The following is a 14539-nucleotide window of genomic DNA, read 5'->3' as shown; positions in this document are numbered from 1 at the left end:
GGGTGTGTTACTGTGAATAGTTCAGTGACCGGGTTGTTCTAATCAGAATCGACAGCAGACCAACACCGACAACGATAGTTCAGGTATACATGCCGACGTCGCAAGCTGAAGATGAACAGATAGAGAAAGTGTATGAGGATATTGAAAGGGTAATGCAGTATGTAGAGGGGGTCGAAAATCTAATAGTCATGGGCGACTGGAATGCAGTTGTAGGAGAAGGAGTAGAAGAAAAGGTTACAGGACAATATGGGCTAGGGACAAGGAATGAAAGAGGAGAAAGACTAATTGAGTTCTGTAACAAGTTTCAGCTAGTACTAGCGAATACCCTGTTCAAGAATCACAAGAGGAGGAGGTATACTTGGAAAAGGCCGGGAGATACGGGAAGATTTCAATTAGATTACATCATGGTCGGACAGAGATTCCGAAATCAGATACTGGATTGTAAGGCGTACCCAGGAGCAGATATGGACTCAGATCACAATACAGTAGTCATGAAGAGCAGGCTGAAGTTCAGGACATTAGTCAGGAAGAATCAATACGCAAAGAAGTGGGATACGGAAGTACTAAGGAAAGACGAGATACGTTTGAAGTTCTCTAACGCTATAGATACAGCAATAAGGAATAGCGCAGTAGTCAGTACCGTTGAAGAGGAATGGACATCTCTAAAAAGGGCCATCACAGAAATTTGGAAGGAAAACATAGGTACAAACTAGGTAGCTGCGAAGAAACCATGGCTAACAGAAGAAATACTTCAGTTAATTGATGAAAGGAGGAAGTACAAACGTGTTCCGGGAAAATCAGGAATACAGAAATACAAGTCGCTCTGGAATGAAATAAATAGGAAGTGCAGGGAAGCTAAGACGAAATGGCTGCAAGAAAAATGCAAAGACATCGAAAAAGATATGATTGTCGGAAGGACAGACTCAGCATACAGGAAAGTCAAAACAATATTTGGTGACATCAAAAGCAATGGTGGTAACATTAAGAGTGCAACGGGAATTCCAATGTTAAATGCAGAGGAGAGAGCAGATAGGTGGAAAGAATACATTGAAAGCCTCTATGAGGGTGAAGATTTGTCTGATGTGATAGAAGAAAAAACAGGAGTCGATTTAGAGGAGATAGGGGATCTAGTATTAGAATCGGAATTTAAAAGAGCTTTGGAGGACTTACGGTCAAATAAGGCAGAAGGGATAGATAACATTCCATCAGAATTTCTAAAATCATTGGGGGAAGTGGCAACAAAACGACTATTCACGTTGGTGTGTAGAATATATGAGTCTGGCGACATGCCATCTGACTTTCGGAAAAGCATCATCCACACAATTCCGAAGACGGCAAGAGCTGACAAGTGCGAGAATTATCACACAATCAGCTTAACATCTCATGCATCGAAGCTGCTTACAAGAATAATATACAGAAGAATGGAAAAGAAAATTGAGAATGCGCTAGGTGACGATCAGTTTGGCTTTAGGAAAAGTAAAGGGACGAGAGAGGCAATTCTGACGTTACGGCTAATAATGGAAGCAAGGCTAAAGAAAAATCAAGACACTTTCATAGGATTTGTCGACCTGGAAAATGCGTTCGACAATATAAAATGGTGCAAGCTGTTCGAGATACTCAAAAATGTAGGGGTAAGCTATAGGGAGAGACGGGTGATATGTACAACAACCAAGAGGGAATAATAACAGTGGACGATCAAGAACGAAGTGCTCTTCAATCTGTACATCGAGAAAGCAATGATGGAAATAAAAGAAAGGTTCAGGAGTGGAATTAAAATACAAGGTGAAAGGATATCAATGATACGATTCGCTGATGACATTGCTATCCTGAGTGAAAGTGAAGAAGAATTAAATGATCTGCTGAACGGAATGAACGGTCTAATGAGTACACAGTATAGTTTGAGAGTAAATCGGAGAAAGACGAAGGTAATGAGAAGTAGTAGAAATGAGAACAGCGAGAAACTTAACATCAGGATTGATGGTCACGAAGTCAGTGAAGTTAAGGAATTCTGCTACCTAGGCAGTAAAATAACCAATGACGGACGGAGCAAGGAGGACATCAGAAGCAGACTCGCTGTGGCAAAAAAGGTATTTCTGGCCAAGAGAAGTCTACTAATATCAAATACCAGCCTTAATTTGAGGAAGAAATTTCTGAGGATGTACGTCTGGAGTACAGCATTGTTTGCTAGTGAAACATGGACTGTGGGAAAACCGGAACAGAAGAGAATCTTTAATGAAATTTCATTAAAAAGAAAAAGAAAATAAGCGTAATCAACAGTTACCTTTTCTTTAAATATTTGTTTTTTAGTTAATTTACCTTCCTTTCCTTCTGTACGTACGAACTTTGTTGTAGGACCTCTTATTTACGTGTGGTAATAAAAATTCATTTACACAGAATTAAGTACATTTAAAATTACGTGAAGTCATATTAACTGATTAAGAATATTTAGTTGAGAATTAAATCCTTTATATAATTCGGCCTTGGCACACATTTTCTAAATGCAGTGGTTTTTTTTAAATATTTACTGAATTCTTTCCCGGCGTTAGCTATGGAACACAAGACTGTCTCTATTAGCAGAAAATGGTTTAATTTTGCCAAGCCGACGTTTAATTATCACTGATAAAACACACTTCACTATACATTTAAGTTATTTGAAAGAACCAAAATTGTTAAATTCCAACGTTAACTATCCGCCTATGAATGCACAAATGTGAAACTAGTAATAAATTCCATCAGTCTCAGCATCGCTGTAAAAGAAAAACATTTTCTTAAATGCAGTGCTAATTTTTATCTGCTCCCGATTTACGGGTTTGGTTAATTTTTCCTAGTGGGAAAATTTTTTAAATGTGCCGCCGCTGCAAATCGTTCGGTCGCGGCACAGCCCAGCAACACCGCTAAAAATGCTGAAAATTCTTTAAAGAAATATTATAAATGACATGGGCAAGCTAATTTACATTAATAATACACACTTTTGATAAATTATATTGTATTTAGACCACGTATTTAGACCACAACAATAATTCAACTTACATTAGTTTGTAATTTCTCCTCTAATGGCGGCTAAATCTAGATACAGACATAAGAAGTCTACCCATTCATAAAATGCTACGTCACAGCTTGCTCTCACTTTCAGCTCTACAGGGAGACGACAAAGAATACACACTACGTGGTGGTTTTTATACTACTGCTGACCATTAGCATCTCTTTGTAATCTTACAACATTATTTTCCTCTGTGGCTGAATTTTACATTTTTGTTATCGCAGATATTGACCCATTTCGCAATTACATTATGAGTATAGAAATATTGTCCGCCCCTCGTGGTCTCGCGGTAGCGTTCTCGATTCCCGAGCGCGGGGTCCCGGGTTCGATTCCCGGCGGGGTCAGGAATTTTTCCTGCCTCGAGATGACTGGGTGTTATTGTGTCGTCTTCATCATTATCATTCATCCCCATTACGGTCGGAGGAAGGCAATGGCAAACCACCTCCACTAGGACCTTGCCTAGTAAGGCGGCGCGGTTCTCCCGAGTCGCTCCCCTACGCTTTGTAAAAGAAGTATGGGACTCATCATCATCATAGAAATATTACCATTCTAAATACATCGAGAATATTACTACAGAAAATATTACAATAATAACGAATGTCCTTTACGCAAAATTAAATAATAATTTTTTGTTCAATAATTACAGTATATACAAATTGCTCATAGCGGAGTATATGGTACAATTAAATTTTAGTTTATCAATAGTGCGAGTTTGCCAGGGAACGTTACATTGCCCCCTGGCAGCATTTGGCAAAAAGTTTCTATACTTTGACACAATGGTGCCAGTAACGTTCTGTACAATTCTGTATTTTTAAATGGAATGGCTCTTTTAATTAGTCCCAGGGTTATATATGTTCATGGCTCCCCCATTTGGTCGAAGGCAGACAGGAAACCTGGGCAAAACTGTGCCGGAGCCCAGCCATTCCAGTTGGTTCATGATTAATCTTGTCTCTTTAACAGTCAATCTTTTGAATTGATTTAGCAGTTTGTCATCAACGGTTACATAATATATGTTCAAGGTTTATCAAAATGGAGTCCATTGACATTTTATGCAGTTTGTGTAAATATTTTGGAATATGTCAATAATGCTGTAGTTGGTGAGCGGTGCGGAGTGATTGTTGAGCGGCGCTCGGCGCGGCGCGTCGGCTCCGTGTAGATCACCGCCCCCGGTGTTGGCAGCTACGGCGCGGAGAGGCGTGTGGCTGTCTGGTCTGCTACGGGCTGCTGCGACCGCTGCATGGCTGAAGTAGCCGGTTGGGCGTTGTATATCAGCTCGCCCGTGTGACATCTTCTTGCAGTGCTCCAGAAAACATGCAACAAGTTCACAAACAGTGTACCATCCTTATGGGCATTTTTCCTGTTGTGGGAAAAAACGCACACAGTTATTGGCAGTTATTATTCAATAGGCCTTCACTAGTCTGGTTTGCACAATGTTTCGTTGTCACAGTAACACGTTTTATGGGCACACAATATTTTTTCACCATGTCATGACTTGTCATTAGTCACACGCAAGTTTTCACCTTAGGACAAAATGTATCTCTGTAGTCAATGCGCTTTCCTAGCGTCCCTTGACACACAAAGACATAGTTTGACACTAACTTGGTCCACCGTCCGTTATCGGCTCACTGTTCGTGTCGTGCTAGTTCCTTGTCCACTTGCACACACGGCGATGATACAGTTTCATTTTGCTTGTTCAAAACAACCTTGCGACGTATTGCTGCAGGTTTAACAGTCACTGTCTATCTCTGCCACACAATACTGCACTTTTGTTTAAGTTTTTTTTCATTTTCAATGTCCGTTGTGCAATTTTTGTAACAGTACCTTCGTAACTTCTTTGTTCGCTCTTTACCAAGGTGTGTGATATTTGCGGACATGGTAATAAATATTAAAATTTCGTATTAGTTTGCCCAAAAATCATCTATATTTATGTTCGAGTAGATTTTACTTGTGCATTCCAGCCGGATTCAGGCATATTGTTCAATAACTCCTTTGAAATTATGTCTCACTTTACTTACAAGCTCCTACGTAACTACAGTGTAGTCTCTGTAGGCTAAAATTGACTTGGACTGTATCAGGCTACCTCTTTTTTACTGATTGGATCTGCACATGCTTCAATTGAAGCTTCTTTGTGCGTAACTTTGCGATACTTAAATTTTCAATAAGTTTGCCTCCCATGGTGCCCTCGGGTCACTACTGGGTTCATTATTCTCTTTGATAACACTGGTTTGAAAATAAAGTTCTCAGGGTCTCATATTATCGATATTATTCTGGGTTCGAATCTGTCAATCTGACAGCTACACATACATACATATATATCTATATTAGAAAAGATTGTTCCAAGAAATATTTCAAGTTTGACACACATATAGAATATTATGCAGTACACAAACTAATCACTACTAAAATATTCCTCCTGACTGAACTCTGTCACAATTTAACACTATAAATAATTGCACTAATCAGGTTATCTGTGCAGACATTTAGAGCATGTTTAAGCTAACACTAATTAAAAAAAGACATAACACAAATATTCATAAACAAAAGGGAAAGTCAATCATATTCTTATAACTAAATACTTCTACACTAGTACATTATCTCTACAGATCACACATCATTAATGTTCATTCATTTTCAAAAGAATGGTGTCCCCTTTTTTTTACACATAACACATAGGACTGTTAGTCATTTACTGTAGGAATATTTTTTACATCCTTACGCGGATACAGTCCCCGTACTCTCCGTGATTGGGGATCTGCTAAGAGATAGCTACTATTTCCTTCTTGGACTAAGGAATGGAGTATGAGGCTCGACAGTAGGTTTTGTGAGGCTTCACCTCGATATTGTATTGATATCCCTTAACAATTCCTGTTCGTTCTGGAAATACATCTGCATAGTTAGATAATAACTGTACCAAATCCTGCTGTTGCACTGACTTTAAATTTTCGGACTGTGATACTTTGTTCACAAGTGCGTCCACATTTGCTTTTAATTGATCACTTTGTACGTCTGGATAATAGAGACTTTGTCCTAGAGAATGATTGTCTAAATGTAGTAACCACTGATTCCTACATTGTATGTTAATAGCATTACAATTAGGCACAGATACCTCTTCAGATCTGAACATGGACAATTCTATCCTCCTACCCGCGTTCATCAAACTTAATTTTCCCCGAGAAAGGTCGATTACTGCGTCCCTTACTCTCAAAAAATCTACCCCCAAAATGCAGGCTACCTTTAAACACTTTACTACCAGGAGTGAGCACGCTATGGCTTCTCCCCCTATATACATCTCTACCCGCACTTGGAGTTTAATTATTTGTCGCTGTGCGCTGATGGCTCCAGTGACTTTGCAACTGTTCACAGGAAAAGTCAGCATACGCTTTTCTTTCCCCAGTACTCTGAATAAGTCCATACTCATGACACTGACAGTAGCACCTGTATCTACGATTGCTTGCACATCAATATTGTTAATTTTGATCTCTATTATCGCTTGTACTTTGTCTTTGTATGCACGCGGGTGGTTCAGTTATTAATTCATGTCCCATCTGTACCCCGTCATTATACCTGAGGATACAGATTCCCGATGTTTTGTTCTGTGTCGGGCTGCTCTCACTCCAAACCTCAGCCGGCGATGGAGAGCGTATCTCGGCTGAATCTAGTTTGTTGGATTATTACTGGTGGATGGGTGTGGCTGCTCTGTGTCGCTGACCTCCACTATGTGTAAGTTGTGTTGCGTCGGCCGCCACGGTTGCGCAATTGGCGCATTTTGTGGTGGCGGTCGGTTATTGTCATATCTTTCACTGTTTTGCCGGTCCGAACTGGGCCTCTGCTTCTGTGGCCAAGTTCGGTTTGCATCGTTATAGGTATTAGTGTTCCACGGCCCTCTGGCATTTTTCCATCTACTATTGCTTGGTGGGCCTGTTTCATATCGGTCATCAGACCTTTTCCGGTCATTATTGACCGGCGGACTATTGCCGTTCCGGTCTCTACCTCTATTCCCGTTTTGTACATTATCTTGTCTCCTATTGTTACCTCCGCCGTTTCCATTATTTGGTGGAGGCGTGTTATTTCGACCATTTCTGTAACCGTTTCCGTTACTTCTAGCCTGTTCCGAGGCTGCCTTAACATCCTCCTGAATCAGGTCAATTGAGTCCAGAACAGACAAGAAATGTTCCATGTCGTTCTCCGGTACGTGTATAAGTTTTTCCTTTACGTGTATCGGCAAGTGTGATTTCAAAAGTCTGATCAAATCCCGGGATGACATCTGCTCGTCCCAGTAACGGGTCTTATTAATGTATTTCTCAAAATATTTTCGCAAATTGCCTAATCGTGGAGAATACGGCTCTGGATTATATACCTCTTTCCGTAATCTCTCCTGAATACATGTTGACCAATATTTGGCCAAGAATGCCTTTTCAAATTGCTCATATGTGTCGCAACTGTCAGCTACTTCGGTTGCCCATAATGCAGCATCTCCTTGTATGTAAGACATAACGAACTGTATTTTCTGTGTATGACTCCAAACGCTAGGCAAAATGTTTCTAAATCCCTTGACAAACACTACAGGGCGAACAGATTTCCTCTCCGTTGCAAAGATCTGAAACTGTCGGTTTCTAATCAGGCTTTCATCAATCACTATTTTGGAGTGACATTTGTTTGTTTCGCAAACATTGGTTGCCTGTTCTGTCTCGCAGTCACAATTTTTCACTGCTGTACTTATATGCCCATCATTGTTGGACCTGGCTGGCGTGACACACGCCTGTGCGTCGCCGTGCAGCAAGCTGCTTTCCAGCTCCGCAAGACGGCGGTTGACATTCCGCTGCCATAGCGGAATGTCAGTGTGCACCGCCCTTTTTAGGTCCTGCATCTCCGCATTGGAGCCCACGTCTTTGACCTCAATCGCGGCGTGCACCTTCTCGTCAATTTTTTTTATGAATTAGTGTTCTATTTTGTGCACTTGTTCGGACATTTTCTAATCAATTACTTGACTTGTGTCAATTTCTACTTGTTCCATCCTGTTAGCCAGTACGCTAATTTCATCTACGATACTGGCGTTAGCCACTTGGATACTATCTACTCTTTCGCTCAGTTCTAGCACCGCTTTAGGTATGGTTTCATAGTTTTGTCTCAAACTAACAATCTCACTTTGCATAGCTTCCAAAGATTGCATTAACTGCAAGTCTCTCTCGTGCAGGCGTCAATCACGCTCTGCATGTTTAGCATCACGTTCTCTATCGCGTTCTGCTTCCATACGTGCAAATTCAGCTTGGAAATTGAGCATGCGCTCGAACATAGCCCTTAATGATTGCACTTCTGACACCTCACCACTCTCTGGTCCGTGTCTAGTGCTTGAGGGTAGCACAGTATCTCTACTATCAACTGAATCACTGGCTGGGAGTGGCAACATTTCTTGCCCTTCTGCCCCCAGATTCTCACATTGTACTTCCTGAACTACGCCACTAACATTACTTTGTGCCTCACTTTCTAACTCGGTATCACTACTTGCTAACTGTTGTTCATTATCCATGTTTATGTCTTTCTGACTACGCAATAAAACCATAGTCAACAAAAGAAACAAAATCTGAACTAAATATCCTAACACTCAGGTTTCACTGACATAATCACACAAGAAATGGTCATTTGTTGAAACACACTTATTATATACTACAATGACTAACTACTCAAATGTCCTGTTATTTTTTTTAAAAAAAAGAACGCTAACAACAAGCACACCACTAATGATCCAAGAACGCTACACTGAGGCTACTTTACTACCCACAGGACAACTACACTGTAGCTTTACCTTTTGGTGATCTATCTTGAGTGCAGCTGCCCCCTGATATTGTGGTAGGTAATTAATTTTTCGATATAATGAGCTCAATTCTTCAGCTTGCCTCTGGGTATATAGTGTTCTCATGCAAAATGTCATATACAGGTATTACCACACAATATTCGTTAGGCAATACATACAATACATGAAAAAAATATTAGTTGTTCTCCAACAAAGTTCGACTACAATAATTCCCTAGTTATCTCATGGGTATTTTGTGGCCACTGCATATTCGTGCCCCACGTTATTGGGCGCCAATTTAATGAAATTTCATTAATAAGAAAAATAAAATAATCATCGTAATCAACAGTTACCTTTTCTTTAAATATTTGTTTTTTAGTTAATTTACCTTTCTTTCCTTCTGTATGTACGAACTTTGTTGTAGGACCTCTTATTTACGTGTGGTAATAAAAATTCATTTACACATTTAAAATTACGTGAAGTCATATTAACTGATTAAGAATATTTAGTTGAGAATTAAATCCTTTATACAATTCGGCCTTGGCACACATTTTCTAAATGCAGTGTTTTTTTTTTTAAATATTTACTGAATTCTTTCCCGGCGTTAGCAATGGAACACAAGACTGTCTCTATTAGCAGAAAATGGTTAAATATTGCCAAGCCGACGTTTAATTATCACTGATAAAACACACTTCACTATACATTTAAGTTAGTTGAAAGAACCAAAATTGTTAAATTCCAACGTTAACTATCCGCCTACGAATGCACAAATGTGAAACTAGTAATAAATTCCGTCTGTTTCAGGATCGCTGTAAAAGAAAAACATTTTCTTAAATGCAGTGCTAATTTTTATCTGCTCCCGATTTACGGGTTTGGTTAATTTTTCCTAGTGGGACAATTTTTTAAATGTGCCGCCGCTGCAAATCGTTCGGTCGCGGCACAGCCCAGCAACACCGCTAAAAATGCTGAAAATTCTTTAAAAAAATGTTATAGATGACATGGGCAAGCTAATTTACATTAATAATACACACTTTTGATAAATTATATTGTGTTTAGACCACGTATTTAGACCACAACAATAATTCAACTTACATTAGTTTGTAATTTCTCCTCTAATGGCGGCTAAATCTAGATACAGACATAAGAAGTCTACCCATTCATAAAATGCTACGTCACAGCTTGCTCTCACTTTCAGCTCTACAGGGAGACGACAAAGAATACACACTACGTGGTGGTTTTTATACTACTGCTGACCATTAGCACCTCTTTGTAATCTTACAACATTATTTTCCTCTGTGGCTGAATTTTACATTTTTGTTATCGCAGATATTGACCCATTTCGCAATTACATTATGAGTATAGAAATATTACCATTCTAAATACATCGAGAATATTACTACAGAAAATATTACAATAATAACGAATGTCCTTTACACAAAATTAAATAAAAATGTTTTGTTAAATAATTACAGTATATACAAATTGCTTCATAGCGGCATATATGGTACAATAAAATTTTAGTTTATTAATAGTGCGAGCCAGGGAACGTTACAAATCGAAGCATTTGAGATGTGGTGCTATAGACGAATGTTGAAAATTAGGTGGACTGAGAAGGTAAGGGAAGAGGAGGTTCTACGCAGAATGGGAGAATCAGGAGAAGGGACAGGATGACAGGACATCTGCTAGGACATGAGGGAATGAATTCCATGGTACTAGAGGGAGCTGTAAAGGGCAAAAACTATAGAGGAAGACTGAGATTGGAATACGTCAAGCAAATAATTGAGGACGTAGGTTGCAAGTGCTCCTCTGAGATGAAGAGGTTAGCACAGGAAAGGAATTCGTGGCGGGCCGCATCAAACCAGTCAGTAGACTGATGACAAAAAAAAAAAGTCAAGCAACAGATTAAACAGAATGGGTAACAGACCATCACCCTGTCGTACACCTGTTTTGATATTGAAGCTGCGAGATAGTTCTCCTCGAGCTTCACCTTAGAGGTTGTATCCGTGAGAGTCTGTTTGATGCGGGCGTGTGTGTTGTAATCCACACCTCGTTCTTGGATTATTAAGAAGAGTGTATGGCGGTCGATGGAATCATAAGCTTTCGTGAAGTGTAACATATGACATATGAAAACCACAACATCTCCCTGTATTTAATCAGACTTGAAAACTGTATTTCATTGCCTAGTTCCGAGTGCCGAGGGTGTCTGCCAGCCGCACTCACCTACAAGCATTTTAGAAATTTTGAAAATGTTTTAAATCATTGAAGTAATTTTTTTGACTCATCAGGTTTACGGCTGGTTTGATACAACCCGCCAGGAATGCTTCTCCTGTGCCAACCTTGTCATCAAAATTAGCATTTGGAAACCCCGTCCTCAGTTATTTGCTGTATCTATTCCAGTCTGTATTTCCCTGCATCTTTTACCCTCTAGAGCTCCCTCTAGTACCATGGAACCTATACCCTGATACACGAAATGTATTCGTAACTGTGAATATGAACTACCATCAGCCTTATAAGTGAACGACATCAATGAAAATTTGTGCCGGACCGGAACTCCAATCGGATTACCTGACTATCTCAAGGGTAGCCTTACCGTTTGGCTATCCATGCACGACTCACGGCCAGATTCAAACTTCCATTTGGCGTCAACCGTGTGTCCACAATCTGTACTCGTATATCCATTATGTATATTCCGATGCAGGGGAGACATTCTACTTGAAATTCGCTTGCCCAGTGTCGGCGGATAGTTACGATATTGCAGTGCCTGTATTATTTCGGGTTATGATACAGAGTTCCTTCAGACATGAACGCGTGTTAGAAGGAAATTTGGATCGTAATAAGATAGGCACTAAAATATTATTCACTAATGTCTTCTCCGATGTCCTCTCACCCAGGTCCTTCTTCTTGTCATTGTTTCCCTTATATTCCTTTCCTCGCCGATTCTCAGGAGAACCTCCTGACTCCTTACCTTACATTTCACCTAATTCTCAGCATACATCTGTCGCACCACAGCTCAAATGCTTCCATTCTCTTCTGTTCCGGTTTTCACAAAGTCCATGTTTCACTGTCATACAATGATGTGCTCCAAATATACATAGACCTACTCAGTGATTTATTCCTCAAACTAAAGCCTGCATTTGAAACCAGTAGACTTCTCTTGGCCAGAAGTGCCCTCTTTTCCAGTGCTAGTCTGCTTTTTTATGTCCTCCTTGTTCCATCTGTCATGGGTGATCACCAATTCTGATGTTAAGTTCCTAGATAGTTTCATTTCTGCTAACTCTCATTACTTTCGCCTTCCTTCGATTTACTCTTAGTCCATATTCTGTACTCAGTTGACTACTCATCCCGTTCAACAGATGTGCACGATTAAATGCTATCAGTGAAAGACTAGATCCCTGCCATACACCCTTTTCATTCAGAGGGCTTCGTTCTTGGTCTTCTAGTCTTATTGTTCTACACTGCACCGTGAACGTATTGTAAATCATCCGTCTTTAGCTACAGTTTATCCGTATTTTGTCAGAATTTCGTACGCTTTTTCCGGGTCGACAAATCCTATGAACGTGTCTTGATGCTTCTTGAGTCTGTCTTCCATTACCAGCTACAACGTCAGAATCACCTTTTTGGTACCTTTACCTTTCCTCCAGCCAGAATGATCATCATGTAACAGAGTCTCAATTTTCTTTTCCATTTTTCTTGTCCGCATCTTGGTTGCGTGAGCTGCTAAACTGATTGTGTAATAATTATCGTACATTTCAGCCCTTGCAATGTTCAGGATAGTGTGAATGATGCTTTTCCGAAAGTTTGGTGCGATATCGGCAGTCTCATATATTGTACAACCGCCGTAAATAGTTTTACAGTTGCCACTTCCCTCAATGATTTTAGAAATTCCAATGTAATGTTAACTACCCCTTCTGGCTGATTTGATCTTGCCAAAGCACTTTTAAATCTGATTTTAATACTAGATCCCTTATCTCTTTCCTGTCGACTTTTCTTTCTTCTTCTGACGTGTTATCAAACATGGCCTCACCTTCATACAGCCTTTCATCGTACTCTTTCTGCCTACCCGTTCTCTCTTCTGCGTTTAACGGTGAAATTTTCATGTTGCCATCTTTGTTTTAATAATCACGTTAGGGTTTTCTGTGTGCTGAGTCAGTACTTTCGACAATCATGTCTTTTTCGATTTCTTCACATTTTTCATCGAATCATTCTACTTTAGTTTCCCTACATTTTCAGTTTATTTCATGTCTCTGCGTCACCGTGATGTAGTCTAACTGAAATCTTCCCGCATCTTCCAGCCTTTCCGAAGAATACCCCTCCTCACGTGATTCTTAAACAGAGTTTTCGCCACTACTAGCTGAAATTTACTGCAGGTTTCAATTAGTCTTTCTCCTCTCTCATTGCCACTACCAGGCTCACATTCTTCCGGAACCCTTTATTCTACTGCTCTGTGTAGGAAGGCACTGCAGCCCCCTTGACTATCACATTTCAATCTCCTTATACATACTGAACTACCCGCTCAGTATCATGTTACACGTTCCCTGTCTCTTCATCTTCTGACTGCGGCGCTGGTATGTGTTTGTTTGCTGACTATTTGGATAAGGGCAACTCTATCACGGATCTGTTCACAGTAACTCAGTCATGCCTTACCCCCCTATTCGTAATTAATCCTACTTCCGTTGTAATATTTTTTGCTGGTGTTAGTATTACCCTATACTCATCTGACCTTATCTTCTTTGTATTTCACTTCACTTGCATCGATTCCCCCTCCCCACCCCCCACTGTATCTAGATTGAGTCTTACTACTTTCCTTTATAGATTCTCTAGCACCTTACCGAGTTGAAACTTTTAACATTCTGAGTCCGACTTGTTATCCTTTCTTTCGCTGTTCGATCTTTTTCTTGCCGTCACCTCTCCCTTGGCATGCCCCTCCAAGAGACCCGAATGGGTATCATTCCGGAATCTTTAGTAAGTGGACAGATCATCATGACACTTTTTTAATAAAGGCTTCATTTCCTGCGGATATACGTTACGTGTCTTTAATGCTGTGGTTCGCAGTCGTTTCAGAATTCTCATGCTATTGATCACTGCTGGTTTGGCCGCCTTTTAGTGGACCGTTTCCCAACCCAAGGGCAACAGAGTCCCCTGAACTTATCCTCCACACTTCTCGATGAGGCCGTTTGCAGAATGAGGACGACTTCTTATGCCGAAAGTCTTTGGTCGACATTGCTCATGTTTTTTTATCCGAAACTGAAGCAGTAGTGGGGCTCGTACCAGGGATCAATGACATTTTGATTGCTAGCCAACGACGCTACAGCTACGCTAAGTGGTCATACAATACTCATGTTTTTAAATTATTGAAAGAGACAGTTATACACTGGTAACGTTATTAATGGGGGTGTTGGTGGTGAAAGTGTAGCTTTACAATGCGTTAAAAACGGTACTACCAGCATCAGGAGAGTATCATGGGAAGAGGCTCCATGTCATGTTGCTTCAACCCACTCAACACCAATAGTGGGCGATGGCGGATATTTTATGTCCATCTTATAGCCTACTCGTATGCTTAATGTTTTTAATTTGTGTAAAAGTATTAATTGTTTTTACAGATTTCTTATACCAGATTCCGTAACTATTCTAAATTTTTCAACAAAAAGGTTGCCCTTACATGTAAGTTTACTTATAAGTGTGTCTTTTTGCAACAAATGCCATATTCT

This window comes from Schistocerca serialis, chromosome 2 (genome assembly GCF_023864345.2).
Source record: "Schistocerca serialis cubense isolate TAMUIC-IGC-003099 chromosome 2, iqSchSeri2.2, whole genome shotgun sequence".
Taxonomy (NCBI): Eukaryota; Metazoa; Arthropoda; class Insecta; order Orthoptera; family Acrididae; genus Schistocerca; species Schistocerca serialis.
The sequence above is the reverse complement of the archived record's forward strand: the minus strand, read 5'-3'. Positions refer to the sequence as shown.